Source organism: Temnothorax americanus, unplaced genomic scaffold, assembly GCF_048541705.1.
Source record: "Temnothorax americanus isolate GAGA-0224 unplaced genomic scaffold, ASM4854170v1 Scaffold27, whole genome shotgun sequence".
Classification (NCBI taxonomy): domain Eukaryota; kingdom Metazoa; phylum Arthropoda; class Insecta; order Hymenoptera; family Formicidae; genus Temnothorax; species Temnothorax americanus.
Window position 1 is genome coordinate 957,489 of NW_027509411.1, and position 15,676 is coordinate 973,164.

Genomic DNA, 15,676 nt, shown 5'->3' on the forward strand with positions numbered 1-15,676 from the left:
GGGATTCCATGCAGCCGGTGGACGGCGAGGGTGAGGGCGATGAGGGTGGCGCGAGGCGAGGCGCGGCGCGGCTTCCGAGAGACGTGTCTCTCGCCCGTGACTGATGGTCCACGTCAGACGTGACACGTGCTGCACGTGCCGCCGCCTTTCGTAACTGAAGATCACAGGCGCCCGTATAGTACGTCAGACCTCAGGCCGCGATCGTGGACTTACCGGACGGATGGATGAACGGACTCCGGTGCAATTTCGTCGGGGACACCGGGGGGAATTGTCGGAAGAGGTTTACGTTGGTTTACGTTTCGCCTTCTCTCCGGAAAAATCAAATGGGCGCAGGCGCGGCCGCCGCGGCATCTCCCCGACCGACGAGATAATATCGCGATATGCCTGCGAGAAACGTGCACGACGACTGCTCGTCTCGTTCTATAAGGAGAGGCAGGAAATTGCGAGAACTCGGTGCCGTCGCGACTTACTTCTCTCTCACGCGCACGCACAATGATGTTAAATATAATCTTAGAGGTACGCGTTTTCAGATCTGATTGCATTAAATGTATAGCGGGATGCAGCGAATCCGAAATCGTAATCTATCTAATTCAGAATGCCATCGTAGGAGCGAAATTCGTGCATGATGTTTCTAAGTATTACGACGAAACTTGTCCGACACTCTCGCGCGCTTGTATGTATCTCGAGCAACTGAGAAAACGTCGTTAATGAGACGACGGATTCTGTTACGTCGAAATGAAACAGGATATATAACGCGCAAAACTATTATCTCAAGATGTTACACGCTAATTGTGCTTGTTAAAGCAAAACAACGAAAGCATCTGAAATTGCCGGGATATCAATTTGGAACTGAATCTTAATCCCGTAACGTTTGGTTTTATGCTTTTATTTCAAAAGAAGTTTTCTGACGGTTATTCGTGGCATTTTTGCTTCAGATAGCTGATATAGCTTTATTAATGGTAATCGATAATTAGCGGAACAGCAATAATTATTGATAGTAATTAAGCTAATTCAAAACCTCATCTGTCCCATCGTCGATAGATATAGAAAATATTATTCTCTTTGCTCGCGCGATCTATTGTATAGAGCGAGTTTATTCCCGAGTAGTGTCGACTGTCGAGTACATTGAACGGGTTCGTCCATCTCGTGTTCCAGTCTCGTGCTAATTAGGATTCTCTGATCCCGCCGCCGACGGACCGCTCGTTAATTAAAAGTATCGCGGACAAATGCGTTTTTGCCGCAGCTAAATTGATTTCACTTTGGTCTCCTCGACGACAACGTGAGCCGAAGGAAAGATGAAGACAGAGAGAAAGGGAAGGGGGAGAAAGGAAAGAGAGAGAGAGAAAGAGAGAGAGAGAGAGAGAGAGAGAGAGAGAGAGAGAGAGAGAGAAAGTGTGATAAAAAGATTGAAACGGAAGCGAAATAGTTTTGCGGGCAAATCGGAAAATGTAACGACCGACTTGTTTCTTCTGACATGATCGCAATGTCTCTCTTCGGCATGTCGCATGGTGATCCAATGAAAAAAAAAAAAAAAAAAAACGGATTTGGACCATCGCATCGTTGAGAGGTCAGCAAAAACGGATTCGACGGATAATTGCTGTCGTCGATTTGTCGTGATAAATCATGGTCTTTCGATAACTCGCTCTAATTCGCAATCGCGAGCCGTGAACCGTGAATCAAACGCATAATTAGCGCAAATGATAAGTTCGTTGCAGCAAGATACGACTTGATGTTCGAGAACGAAGCACCTTTTTTTGCTGACTGACTGACTTACAAGTTTATGTAATTTGGAGTAAAATTTAAAAGGTTAAAAAATATCTTTGGATAACGATTGAAAGAATTTTCAAACGTTTTACTGACTCTATATCCTCCTTTCCAGAAAGCATGAACAATGTTCGCGAAAAATCTGTCAACGCAGAAGAAAGAGATTACGATTCATTTGATACGATATAAAACGCGCCAAAAAATGTTGCGGTATAACGTTAGCCAGAGAAAGCTCGCGAATACGTCGCGTGTAGAGAGATGAAACATGGAAGGTGGTTAAGCCGACAGATGAAGGGTATCGTGTGCATCCGGCTTCTCGGTTACCGTTCAGACTGCTTTTATTTCTTGGACGTCTCTTTAAAGTAGTTCGCTCTGGCTTTCAGAGATTACACGTTCGTAAGATTTGTACGATTCGATCAAATGTGACGTAGCCTTGTGCGATCTTTCGTTATATTGCCCTGTTATTATTTATCGATAATGTTGTAAAAAATGTATACTGTTAATATATTTAAATACGTTAAAAATTATACGTTAAGAAATTTATCTATCATTATATACAACAGCTTGAAAAAGAATAGAAAAATACGGTAACAGAAAAATTCGATAAATAGAAACAATAATCTTATCAAACCTAATGTATATCTAGATGCAGGAAGAGAATCTTCGAAGAAGAAACGTTTCTCGTGAAACAACTATTAATTGCCTGAGGGACTAATTCAGAACGTCGCGTCTTCGTGATAACGAAATTTTCGTCTCTGTTATTACGACGAAACTCCAACGTTCTCGCTAATGCATCCCGAACGATCGAAAACGTCGTTAATGAGAAGACGGATCTTGTTACGCGGAAGATGGAAGGAAGGATGTACGACGTGCGAAATTATAATTTCGAAGATGTTAGTGTTACACACTAATTGCAATTGCCTTGCTACAGCAACACACGGCAACACGCGAGCGGCTAAAATTGGCGAGGAATTAAATTAGTCTAAATCCTAATCTTGTAATGCGAATGTATTTTGTCTTTTAGCTCCTTTAAATCCTATACTCGAGAAAAGTCCTCTAACAGAAACGCGATAAAACCTGCGAAATCTTGTGGATCTGCGGACGAGGAAGGCTAGATTTACCACGTGGATTTTCCCGCGTTGGATTTTCAGGAGTTGCTGGAAGAGATTTATTCCCGCGAATCAGACAGCTCGTCGTGCGACGAAACATATGACAGATTTTTACGAAACGACGAGAGAAGCGTGTCTTTTTTTTTATCGATGCTCACTGACAGCACTTGTTGGAATAAAAATATCTAGCTTGAATATTTTTGACAAGACACGAAGAACAAGACCCGAGACCTTTAAGCCTTTAAGCTCTTTCTCTCTCTCTCTCTCTCTCTCTCTCCTCTCTCTCTCTCTCTCTCTCTCTCTCTCTCTGTGTGTGTGTGTGTGTGTGTGTGTGTGTGTGTGTGTCTAATGTATTCAATTCCATCACGATTAAATCATTTACAAGAAGAAAAAAATGATGTATCAACAGCATTAGTCTAATTAAAAATAATCTTGTTAATTCTAAACATCATGCTTTTGTTTTAATAAAATAAGTATTTCTTTTAGTAAACCAAGTATTGTTTCACTAATACCGTTATTGAATTAAGGTCGATTCAGACAGCCGTGCCGTACCCGTACCGTATCCGTATCGTTAACATTAGACAAGTGTTTAAGATCGCGAATGTTCGAGATCACGAATGCTCTTAAATATTCTTATTCTCATTTAGACGACTGTGTCATGAGTCACAGCGGATTGCCCCTTGTTTGTTTCGCGCTCACGTTATAAGAATTATTCTCCATACGAAGCCGAGTCACTCTCTGGCACGGTGGTCCTTTCGACGATCAATAATTACGAGGACAATGGCTATGTGCATCTTCGATATTCACTTCGAGAAGCTTCTATTCCATGACATTTTGACCTTAGCCAAGCGATCGTCATCCCTGGCGCGTTCTTTGTCTCGGGCGGGTATAAAAACCCATATAGAACTTACGGGCCTTACGGCGCGCCGTCACTCTCGTCAACAGTGTGTCAGTATAGGTTAAGATCTGTCGTCGATCGATATTGTAATGGCCAGTTCTCATTCACGCGCGAGTTATTCAACACTACAAGCGTGAAAGTGCGTTGATATAGAATTCGCTTAAAAACGCCCGCGTTTCGAGTTCACTTAAATTCAAATACATTTATAAATTATGTCACTCTTTAAAATTTCGGCATTATTTTTGGTTGTTAAACAAACTGTTGTGTTACTGCAAGCTTCTGGTGTTAGTGGTCTCTCCAAGCACTATCTCTCCTCACTCACATGCACGCTCGCGTACAACAAGGATGGAGACAATAGGTATCCTTGTCTAATGTTTCTGTTCCGTGCACGGTACGGATACGGCACGGCTGTGTCTGAATCGACCCTTAACAAGATTATTTCCAATTAGATTAAACATCATTTTTTTTCCCTGCGTAATGCTATCGATATTTCTCATCGACTCATTTTGCGGACAATTAGACGTTTTCTAGTCTTTCTGCGGAAACGTTATGCGATTTTATTTTTCTAAATGTGGAAGGACGCGTTTCGTAGGTTTGCTACCGAAGATTTTCGCTATACGAAGATTTTGTCGCGATCCTCCATCGGCCTGCAAGAACGATGCATGGAATACGGAATGCAGCACATCCCCGGAAATCGAAAGAAACGACGGCTTCTATAAAATGCACTTCTAAGAACGTGCATATATTTGACAAAAGCTTATTTTCGTACAATATGCACACGACGTTACGTAGACACCAAGACAAGAAGTTCTTGTCCTTCAATTTATCTATAAGACGGCACACTTTAGTTTATAAAATTAAAATTTCGCCAGGTGACATTTTAATATTTAATGTTGGAAATTAAAAAGTCATGGCGCGAGGCGGAATTCCGCAAATAAATTTACACTCCATTCTGGCGAAGGGGGAATTTTTGCCAAAATAAAATTCCGCTTGTACGTTTGCAAGTTTTGCGGAATGTCCCGTATATCTTGTGTCCCGATAGCGTCCGCGTCCGGGATTTATTCAGCACCGGGTGCCATCCAAATTCATACGAATCAGTTGCACGACCGGCCGAAACGATAGGGCGCGCCCCGATGTTGCATGGGATCGGGGTCGTGGATTTTTCCGGCGAGCGAAGTGACTCCGAGCCGAGGCCCTCTCCGCCGCGCTGGGCTTCGTTGACACGCGTACAACGAGATGTGCAGTCGTTCCACGTGCACGTGCTCCGTCGTATGGCGCGCGCGACGAATAAATTTCATCCGGCTTTTCTCCACCGTTTCGGGAGTCCCGGTGGAATAAGGCGCGGAAATGCCGCAACGGGACACGCCTTCCGGAATTTATCATCCTTAATAAAACAGAGCGAAAATAGTGGGACGCAAAATGACCTTTGTGCCGGATAAATAGATCCTGACCGCGACGAGCGGATAGCTTTCATCAGCTTAAGATTGGAATATAGGTATCTCACAATAATAATAATAATGATAATAACAATAATAATAATAATAATATTGATAATTGATTATTAATTATAATTTACATTGCTATGTGTTTTATGTATAGCCTATGTACAAAATTAGACAAATGAAGAAGATACGAGGAGAGAAGTAGCAGAAAGGGACGGTAGCGTGTTCGCGGATTTAAAGGTCAATAACCACGTGAAATGCATTCGGTTCAAACAGGTGAGTCGATTGCCGAACGATCTTTAGTACATAGCGATGGAAGTCGATCCCGTACGCTCGATGCATCGCGTGTGCAGTCAACAGCAACGTGCACGCGACTTCGCAGTTGCTCTTCTTCGCCACTTCTCTCGGCTTCGCCTTCTTCGCAGTCGTGGGGGAACAAGAGGGGCCTATCCCTAACCAACGTAGTTAATTATTCCGCGAGATGATTTTATTGATTTGATGCAGATCGTTTGTTATTATGGATGGCGGGAGAGCGGTTGATTGGTTTTTTAAAAATTTTTAGACATATTTTCAAATTACTCATGGGAGTCGCGGTTTAAAAGGGGAATGCGAAATTTTATGGGAAAATTTTTAAAAAAAAAAAACGTTCAGCTGATTTATGGGAGGTCATTGAAAGGAGTGTCAAAACTCAATTTCAGTAAAACCACGACTTATACACGTTTATCTAGTAAGTACATTTAAAATATATTATTTATACAATAATTAATGCAATAATATGTAACTTTTTCAGATTATATACAAGAAAAATATGTGGAGAGTGAGGAGAAAGTACAAATATTATCAGCCGTAAGTACTTTTCTATCAAGAGCTGGCGATAGGGAAGGCGGCCGAAAGCAACGAGGTTACAATTAATAATCTATATAAGTATATTATATAACAATATATATGTATATTAAATATTAAATATAATTATTTGTAAAAGAGAAATGAGCCCTGGCAGTATTGTTTTTTTTACTTTGAGCCAAGCTTGGCTTCATTGTTACCCAAGCCTTGGGCCAAGCCTGGCACCTCGAGAACCCCGAGCTTTGCCCGAGGTTATCATCCCAGGCTTCAACCAGGCTTGGACCAGCGTAGTTGCCATGCTTGGCCCATACTTTCTCATCATTGGATCAAGCCTGGCTCGAGACTGGGCCATTTGTATATTCCTACCTGGAAGGGAAGAAGAGCATAGTTGGATTAACGTGACATGTATGATTAAAGGAGTATTGGTGGAATTAAACATAATTTCTGGTTATCGTAATCATACAAGTCACGTTAATCCTATAGTTTGATTCGCGTGTGTTTAGTAATAACATTCAAGTGTCTGGTATTTTGACCTATTGTGTTAAACTGAAGCTCGCGCAAAAACTATTTTCTTTTGTTTTTCAACCGCCTCGACGCGCGACATCCCAACCTCGTGACGTTGTTGCGTTCAGGCGTTCACGATAGCGCGGCGTGATTGCGTTTGTGCGGCCATCTCTTCACCGCGGCGAGCGGCGGCGGCAACGACGACGACGACGACGGCGACGACGACTATGTCGCAGTGACGGTGATTAAATCGCGCGGACGGTATCGGTACCGGCTACCGGCGGACTCGCGGCGATTCCCGCGTTCTTTCTCGCTCTCCGCGAGACGCGACCTCGTCCCTGTTGGCGAAGGAAACGATATCCCCGTCCCCGTGGCGAGGCGATGTGTGTTGACGTGCGCGAGTGAGACCACCTCTCCCCGCGTATCGTCCTTATCCCGTTTTCGCGAACGTGGGACCCGCGCGGGTAGATCGTCTTCTGGAGTGGCGGCGACGAGAACGACGTGTGTGCGCGCGGCCACGACGGCAACGGCGACGGCGACGTGCGACGGCGACGTGCGACGGCGACGTACGACGTGTAGCATCACCCCCGCGGCCGGCGCGGCCATCGTTTCGTCCGAGTATATCTGTGCGAGACAATATACAGCTTAGTGCACTAATAAGATGGATACGAAAACGCTTGATTTACTTCGTGAGTGGGGTTATGAAGACTACATCGAAATCTTCAAAGGTTTGTATAGTTTGATATAACTATTACGAGATTCGATTTCGGATGCAACATTAGACTGCTCAATACCACGCCATTGTATTATAATAAGCCAATGTATAATTTACACCATATACCCAGCGAGAAATGACCCATCGAATCGACGTCTAATCAACGTCGAAATTTAAATGGTTTAAATGCTAAACTTTTACATACTTTTACAGGAGGCATATTACATTCCATATAAAAGATATTCAACGGGAAAAAAAGTAAATGCCAAAGGCAAACTGTACGACAAGTATACAAATTATCTTAAACATTTACGCGTAAGTGGATTGAGGCAAAAAAGGAGGAGAGACTCGACAAATTCTGATGAATCAGGTATGATTAATGTATAAATTACTGACGTATAAAGTAAAGTGACTGAATCAATTCAAAATCAATTTCAAATATTTGAAATTAATAATTCGTAAAAAAAAGCAATACATATACATATTATTTTTCACAGCTGTAAATAGTATCAATGTAAACGACGATTTGCTTGGAAAGCTTGAGTGGCTTTATTGTCATAAAGATCCATACGAAGAAGTGAAAGAAAAATGGGATGCGACTTACGAAGTAAGATTAGCACAGCTACGACGAGAAACGGATAGCGTATATGATTATATCATAAAATACGGTGCTTTTCAACTGACAACTGGCTACAAATTAGTAAGTTTTTATATAAGTGCGTAAATCTGCAACAATAGAAAGATGTTACTTTAGGATAATTAAAGATTACTTTTTCATTATTTTTTTCTTTTTTCAGCTTCTAGCCGATTTTAAGAAATTATATCCTGATTACGATACGCGAATGTGGAGTAAATGGACGGAGTTTGCAAGGAAAGCATCATTACTATTGTCTTTGGAAGGTAACATTATTATATATATCTATATAGAATGATTTTGAAACAATATATTACTCTCTCTCTCTCTCTCTCTCTCTCTCTCTCTCTCTCTCTCTCTCTCTTATTGCTATAGATATTAAGTATATAAGTATTAAGTACATAAGATTACACATCTCACGTTACAAATGTGTTTAATTTGTTTGTTTTTAATATTATTGGTACTTTTCCTTATCTCCTGTTAACCTTTATTATTGAAAAATTTACTTTGCTTTTTTAGATAATTGTCACTTAAATATTTTCTTAAAATTGGGACATTTCTTTAGTCCAGTTCCTGTACCACTAACAAATGGAAAGAGATGGAAACCTACTACCCAGGAAATGATAGATGGATTCATTCTTCATGTGAAGGTAAATTATTTGAAACTATACTTGCGACAAACATTAACAAAGATGTTTGTTTATTTTTTATTTATTTAATTTTATTTAATGTTTGTGTGTGTGTGTGTGTGTGTGTGTGTGTGTGTGTGTGTGTGTGTGTGTGTGTGTGTGTGTGTGTGTGTGTGTGTGTGTGTGTATTTGTCCTCTTACAAAGTTATTCTATTCAGGTAATGAATGATTTGGTGCCAAATGTAGAACGAATTAGAAGCAGAGCTCAACACATGAAAACCAAAAATCAACCACATGTTATCGCTGTCGGACCTACTGTATCACTGTGCAAGGATTTTTATGTAGTAATTGATAAGAACTATTATAGATTTGATAACATTCGCACAGCAGTGGATGTATGTTTTAAATGCGTACATGCTTTGCATGCCGAATATTTTCCTCAGAGTGAGGCTATCTGGTATTTTTTGCAATTGGCATTGTATGCGACTTACGTACACAGTGGGACAAAACAATACCTCAAGTGAGTAAGCAATTAAAATGTTTATCCAAAAAATAATATGTTTTTTAACTTGTTTTCTTTTGTAACAAGGTAATATTATAAGTTTAACATTACAAATTTTGGAAAAATTTATTATTTTATTTTTATGGCTTTCTTGATATATAACATATACTCTATATAAATGACTTGAGTTGTCTCGTGAGAGAATTATTATATTTTATTTACTAGTTTATTTTATTTAGTATTCTTCGACAGTTTTTGTAAAGAAGCAGTTATAGTTCCTTTTTCTTTAATTTGATTAATGCAAGTTTTAATTTTAATACATGGTCATTGTGATGAATGTTATCATGTCTCGCTGTATTATAAAAGATTGTAAGCATGATCCATTTCTGTCCGTTAAAGCGCTCTATCTTCATATTCAAATGAGTCATCGATGGCATGATTTAAATAACAAAATTATGTGTCAAGAAGAAAAATGTTGTAGAGATTTTAAAGGATGGCGTGCCTTTCGTAGACACTTGATTTCATTTCATAAAGTTCCCGCCATATCACATTCTACTAACAGATCTGAAACAAATCTTGATATTGATTGTGGTAGCATGCCTCATAATCAAGATATGAAGATAGTCGCTGTAGCTGATTGTCAGAATGCGATCAATAGTGATAATTCCGAAAACAATGAAAATATTTTGATTACGGTACAAGACTTTGTATTTTATAACTAAGCTTTATGCCACTCCAAGTCTTCCACGTAATATTGTTCAAAACATAGTGAATGAAACCCATGATCTTCTCAATAACATTTCATCACTTTTAATACCTTCAATTAGAAACAATTTGGAAAATGTGATCTTGAGTAAAGATGTATTGACTGCGATAGAGAAAGGATTAAAAATTCTTAAAGAACCTTTTAGAAATATGGAAACAGAATACCAAAGACTGCAAAAAATGAAGAACAGTGGACATTATATAGAGACTATATAGAGATTATATAGTTGGAAGTCGCTTTGATGAGAAGCTCATTCAAGGTCATATTACAAAAGATACGTGCGATGTTAAAGCTAAGTTTATACCTAATATCAATATAGCTTAAGGTTTATCAATTTATATATTAAGTTTAATTAGTTAACTGCGAACGGTTTCTGTTTTATTATATTGTAAAAGACGTTGAATAAATTACTTTCTATAAAAATACTACAGTAATTTTATCATATATATGTAATCTTTTATTTTACCCTGAATACGGATAATATATACAACCTTATTTCATATATATATATATATATTTATATACATTAATAAGGTTGTATTATTCATTTAATGCAAGTAGAACATAAACGTAAAGCAATAATGCATAAAATTATATTAACCTTACTATTTGGATAAATGAACCAGATTACAGTTGTTCATCGAACAAAAAGTCTGGTTACATTAATGAGATATTGTCATCGTATTACAATCAAACGTTTTGTTGTTCTAATCCAATTTGTCCGGTTACTTCAACCAGAATGCGACTAACCAAATTTGTCTGGTTATTTTAATAAAAATTATGGACGTTCATTTCTCACCAAACAGTGCACATTCACCCGCTCCGACTGACGTCGCTTTCATCCGGCCGGAATTGCGACAACTTTACACCGATGAATGAACTTCTCGAAGTGCGAAGTTAGATGGACGAGATCTCCCGTGTATAAGCCCGGCTGCAATTCAATTAGCGATTGCGCGCCAGCGATTCTATCCTTCGCGACGGCAGTTATTATTTAAATGCGAATCGTGTAATCCCGCGTGAGTTCTCGATGAACGTTCGCCGTATAGCGTCGATTCACCGTCCTAATTTCATCTTCTCAATTAAGACGGTTAATCTCGCGAGGTAGTGAAAAGAGAGTTTTCATTAGTAGCCTTAACGCGTCATTATTACGAGGGATACTTGGAAGCGTTTCGCGAAGCGTTCCCGCTAATATTATTACCGTGTTAAAAATAAAGTTGTCGCAATTCCGGCCGGATGAAAGCGACGTCAGTCGGAGCGGGTGAATGTGCATCACGCCTCACGTCTCTTCGTGGCTTGTAATGCTCGCGGAAAGGGGGCAAGAGAGAGTTCCCTCGTTATGAGAAAGCGCGAATAAGACGGGTACCGAAGAATCTCGACGCGTTTAACAGTTCCGACGAAGCTGTGTGAAACGTCGTTACTCGCGACTAATTGGCCCGCCGACAGAAAACGATATTTATGACCGGAACGTGACGTCTCCGGTACATCCCCTTCGTGTCTCCCGATCTATTCCTGGTGTGTCTCTGCTTTCATTTATTACTCTCTTCTATCCGGGGATTAATTTCTCTAAATCGGTTAATCGCGCACATATACACATAAACGTAGATTATATATGTACAGCAGTGGAAGAATTAAAAAACGAATAAAATACAAAGCAAATAAAAAATCTCGCAAAATTTAAACTTTTAAAATTAAATTGCCCAGTCGGTTTTGTATTTTCCTCAAGCGTATTGGAACGAGATTTTTAGTTTGGAGAACATTTCAAAGCCATCGAACTGGTCAAATATTTCGAGTGCTCGTAAAGATTTTACGAGGTTCAAAACAAACTAAATATAATTGCAACCGTTCCATTTATCAATGTAAATTGTGTTAAATTGGGTTTCAACGTTCCCAAAAAAATTTTTTGTTTACTCTTTAACGTGCCGGAAAGGCTTTATTTTTCTATCAATTTTTCAATATTTGAAAAAATCTTTATTTGTTTATTTTTTTAAACGTAGGTATGAAGTTCGTCTATTCACCGACTCCGTGTATCTCTATTCAGACTTTCGGAAGCTTGTCACGACTTTTCGTGCACACTGATATGATTTACATAGTGCACCGCGTCATATTCGTAACCATCAACGACGCGAGAACGGAATTCGAAATCCGTATTACAGATGTACGTGTTTCCAGAACCTCGAGGGTCGGACTCTACGCCAAAACGAACGAGGATGCGATTTAGGTTAAATTTAAGAAGAAATGCATTCTACGTAACATAACATTACAATTAAACCCTCGATAAACCCTAAACGTTCGTTTAAACATGGCACGATGCGTATGTCATGCGCGGATTTGAGAAAAAGTATAAAATTCCGATTGTAGGAGATGAGCGAGGTGCGTATATCTAGCTGTATTTTTCGCGTTCCACGGCGCTTCGAGAGCCGGCAATTTCGCGCCACCTCGCAATCAAGGCAACGGAGCGCAAAGGCAAATAATAACGCGGACGCGCGTAGTCGCCGTAGTCGAATAAAAAGTGCGTAACCAACGTTCCGCGTAACGACCCTTTCAAGCTGTTATTACCGGACGATTAAGTACTGAAAGACAGAGAGAGATTATACCGCGAGGACTGCAAGGAGGGCCGCGCGGCATTTACGGTGAGTTATAAAAAATAAAAGGAAACACACTGGGGATATACATATATATATATGCATATACCCCGTACATTTTTATCTGTCGCGTGGATAAACCGCAATGTTTAGCGCGCGAAATATTCCCCAAACGTTCGGGGGCGACGGCAGAGACTGAAGGAAACACTCCCTGTCGCGTGTACATCCGTCACAGACTCCTTGTTTGCCTTTCTCCCTCTTCCGAGGAGAACAAACGCGATCCTCCGACGTGTTTTATCTGACAAAAAATAATCGCTCGCAAAGCTGGAGATTACAGCGCACGTGGCGGGGAGTGGTTTTCCCACATTTTGATGTATAACGCGCCCCGAAGCATGTGCATTATTCAGCATACTGCGCGGGGATGCGCTCAATTATCGCGCGGACGCGGAGGGTTGCGCTAATGCGGAATCGTGTCCATTGGAATCGCGTAAATCATCCGCGACGGTGGCCTGTTGCGGTCGCGAAACACGACCGAGAACGCCTGTTTTCGCTCATGATGTTTCGCTCATGGAACTCGCGCGTGATTTCTCTGCGCGCGTATGGACTCCGCGCTATTATGCGGCCAGGTAATCCACCTTGCTCTTTTGCGTGATATGCCATGTCGGATTATACAACCAGATCACGCGCGATAAATAGGATGGCCGCCGACACTCGCGTAGCGAGAGTCCGGGATATTTTTGCAAATATACATCGGCTATATCGTAATCAAAATTAAGACAGAACGAAAAAGATCACTTGTTCCTCTGCATCGAATTGTGATTTAACAAAAATCCTTTTTTTTTAATGGCGTTCTTTTAGGTATGATATCCATCAGTGAAAGAATAATCTTGGGAGAGCGAGACTTTAATAAAGTCTCAAGAATGCTCTGTCATAAAATTTAAAAAATGTTAACTTTTATCCCGAAATTATATAATGAAAAAATATTTGTTTAAATTTTTGTGCACATTACACGACAAATAAACGATTCATAAAAACATTTTGAATTTAAAAATATTTTTATAAACCGCTTATTAAATAATTTTGAAACAAAAGTTCAAATTTGTTAAATTGTTACGGATTTTTCTACATATTTTTATTACAAATATGTATAGTAATTTGCACTGCAAAGTTATTATACACAATAAACATGTTTTTACCTTTAGTATAAAATCCACCTAGAAATATTTCAAGGAAGTTATAATTCCGTAAGCTCTTATTGCATTTATGATAACTCTTACCGAGAAGTTTTTAAGTATATATTAAAATATAGATACTATCTATGCGTAAGTGTAAAATCTTTACAACCATCTATATATAAAACTGTAGGCAACGTATTTATAGAATATGAAAATATAGGCTGCGGTAATATTTTATTTCATAATTCATAATATACGGCTACAGTAGAAAAGGATTAATTAACGATTTATAGGTTGATCATAAAGCGACTTCTACTACTGGAAATGTCGCGACGTTTCGTTCTTGCATTCACAATATCGGAAACTTACGTAAATCATTGCCTTGACGTTCATCGTCGCTCGTTAAGACGCCAGGCCGTTGACGAGGAAAAATCGCATTTCCGTCGTCCTACGAGACCGAGCGCTTCGATTACTCGGCAGACTTTTACGGTGTGTTGTAACGCGACGACGCGCGACGCCGAGTGAAGCGATTCAGTGCGAGTCGGCCGGTGCGGCGCGGCGCGCGGTAGCGGTTCGATAAGACAATTAGCCGGGAAACAATTGCAGAACTCGCGGGAGTTATACGGCTGCAGTTTCGCCCGCTGCTAATGAACCAAGCGTGCGTAAGTGTTTCCATTATGGCGGTCGAACACACCCACACGAATGCGGTCCTCGATTCGCATAAATGCGGCCGTGTAACTGCCGCTGTAATTAAAATATACTGCGATACAAGAAGTAAATATATTTTACGCAACTATTGAGCTTAACTATCTCGTTATCGCGTCGATTCCATAATCCACGTGATTTTTTTTACGCAACGGTAAACGAAATATTTCTGTTCGTTTACCGTTCTGATTCATCAGTGTACTACTACGATATACATGTAACAGAGATACATTATTTCTCAGCCGTGAAGTTTCAACTTGAATTATAAAAAGCCGCGTTTGTGTATACCTTCCATTAGCGGTATAATAAAGCCTGTACTTGCGCTCTCGATTCGGAAACTTTGTCGCTGTTCCCATTTCGTGATGGCGTAAGCGACGATATATATCCCTCTCTGATGCTAATCCTGTTTTTCCCCAAACCCATTTCAACTAAGTGGCTCTCCAATCGCTGGGAGACGATCCGTCGTGTCGCGTATCCCCGACTTCGTGTCCCATTCGATCGATTAGCGAACGTTTCCAATCAACCGCTCTCCCGCCATCCATAATTAACAAACGATCTGCATCAAATCAATAAAATCATCTCGCGGAATAATTAACTACGTTGGTTAGGGATAGGCCCCTCTTGTTCCCCCACGACTGCGAAGAAGGCGAAGCCGAGAGAAGTGGCGAAGAAGAGCAACTGCGAAGTCGCGTGCACGTTGCTGTTGACTGCACACGCGATGCATCGAGCGTACGGGATCGACTTCCATCGCTATGTACTAAAGATCGTTCGGCAATCGACTCACCTGTTTGAACCGAATGCATTTCACGTGGTTATTGACCTTTAAATCCGCGAACACGCTACCGTCCCTTTCTGCTACTTCTCTCCTCGTATCTTCTTCATTTGTCTAATTTTGTACATAGGCTATACATAAAACACATAGCAATGTAAATTATAATTAATAATCAATTATCAATATTATTATTATTATTATTGTTATTATCATTATTATTATTATTGTGAGATACCTAATATCTAATATCTAATAATGAATGTAATGACATAAGTGTAACGTGTGTTTAAAAGAAATGAGAGATATTTGCACTGCACGACGCTTAGGTAAGGTACGTACGGACTTGTAACTCCGTAACGTATTACCGTAAAATTACAAATACGATCGGTATAACGCGACTTAATTTGTATATCATTAGTATGGCATCTCTGTATCACTCATTGGTATCATTTCCTCAATTTATTACATGCACTAATTCGAGCAAAGATGTCTGTACGAATAGCAGCAGCTGCACATATTTATATCCATATTATTTAAAAAAAGACACAATAACGTTGGTACAAACAACCAACAAAATTGTACACAGAAAAAAAATTTACAGTAGTGGTTCTAATTTATTAGCCGATTTAAGATTCC

At 40.0% G+C, this 15,676-nt stretch overlaps 1 protein-coding gene and 1 pseudogene across 8 annotated transcripts in view; one reads left to right on the forward strand and one right to left on the reverse strand.

Annotated features, from left to right (window-relative positions):
- The window catches only part of Kug (FAT atypical cadherin kugelei), a 351,540-nt gene that overhangs the window by 71,466 nt on the left and 264,398 nt on the right, over nucleotides 1-15,676 (reverse strand). The window lies entirely within an intron of this gene.
- LOC143899483 (uncharacterized) lies at nucleotides 6,821-9,094 on the forward strand (annotated as a pseudogene). The gene is made up of 5 exons (XR_013257509.1): nucleotides 6,821-7,645; nucleotides 7,773-7,975; nucleotides 8,073-8,175; nucleotides 8,429-8,559; nucleotides 8,757-9,094. The product of XR_013257509.1 is annotated as an uncharacterized LOC143899483 (transcript).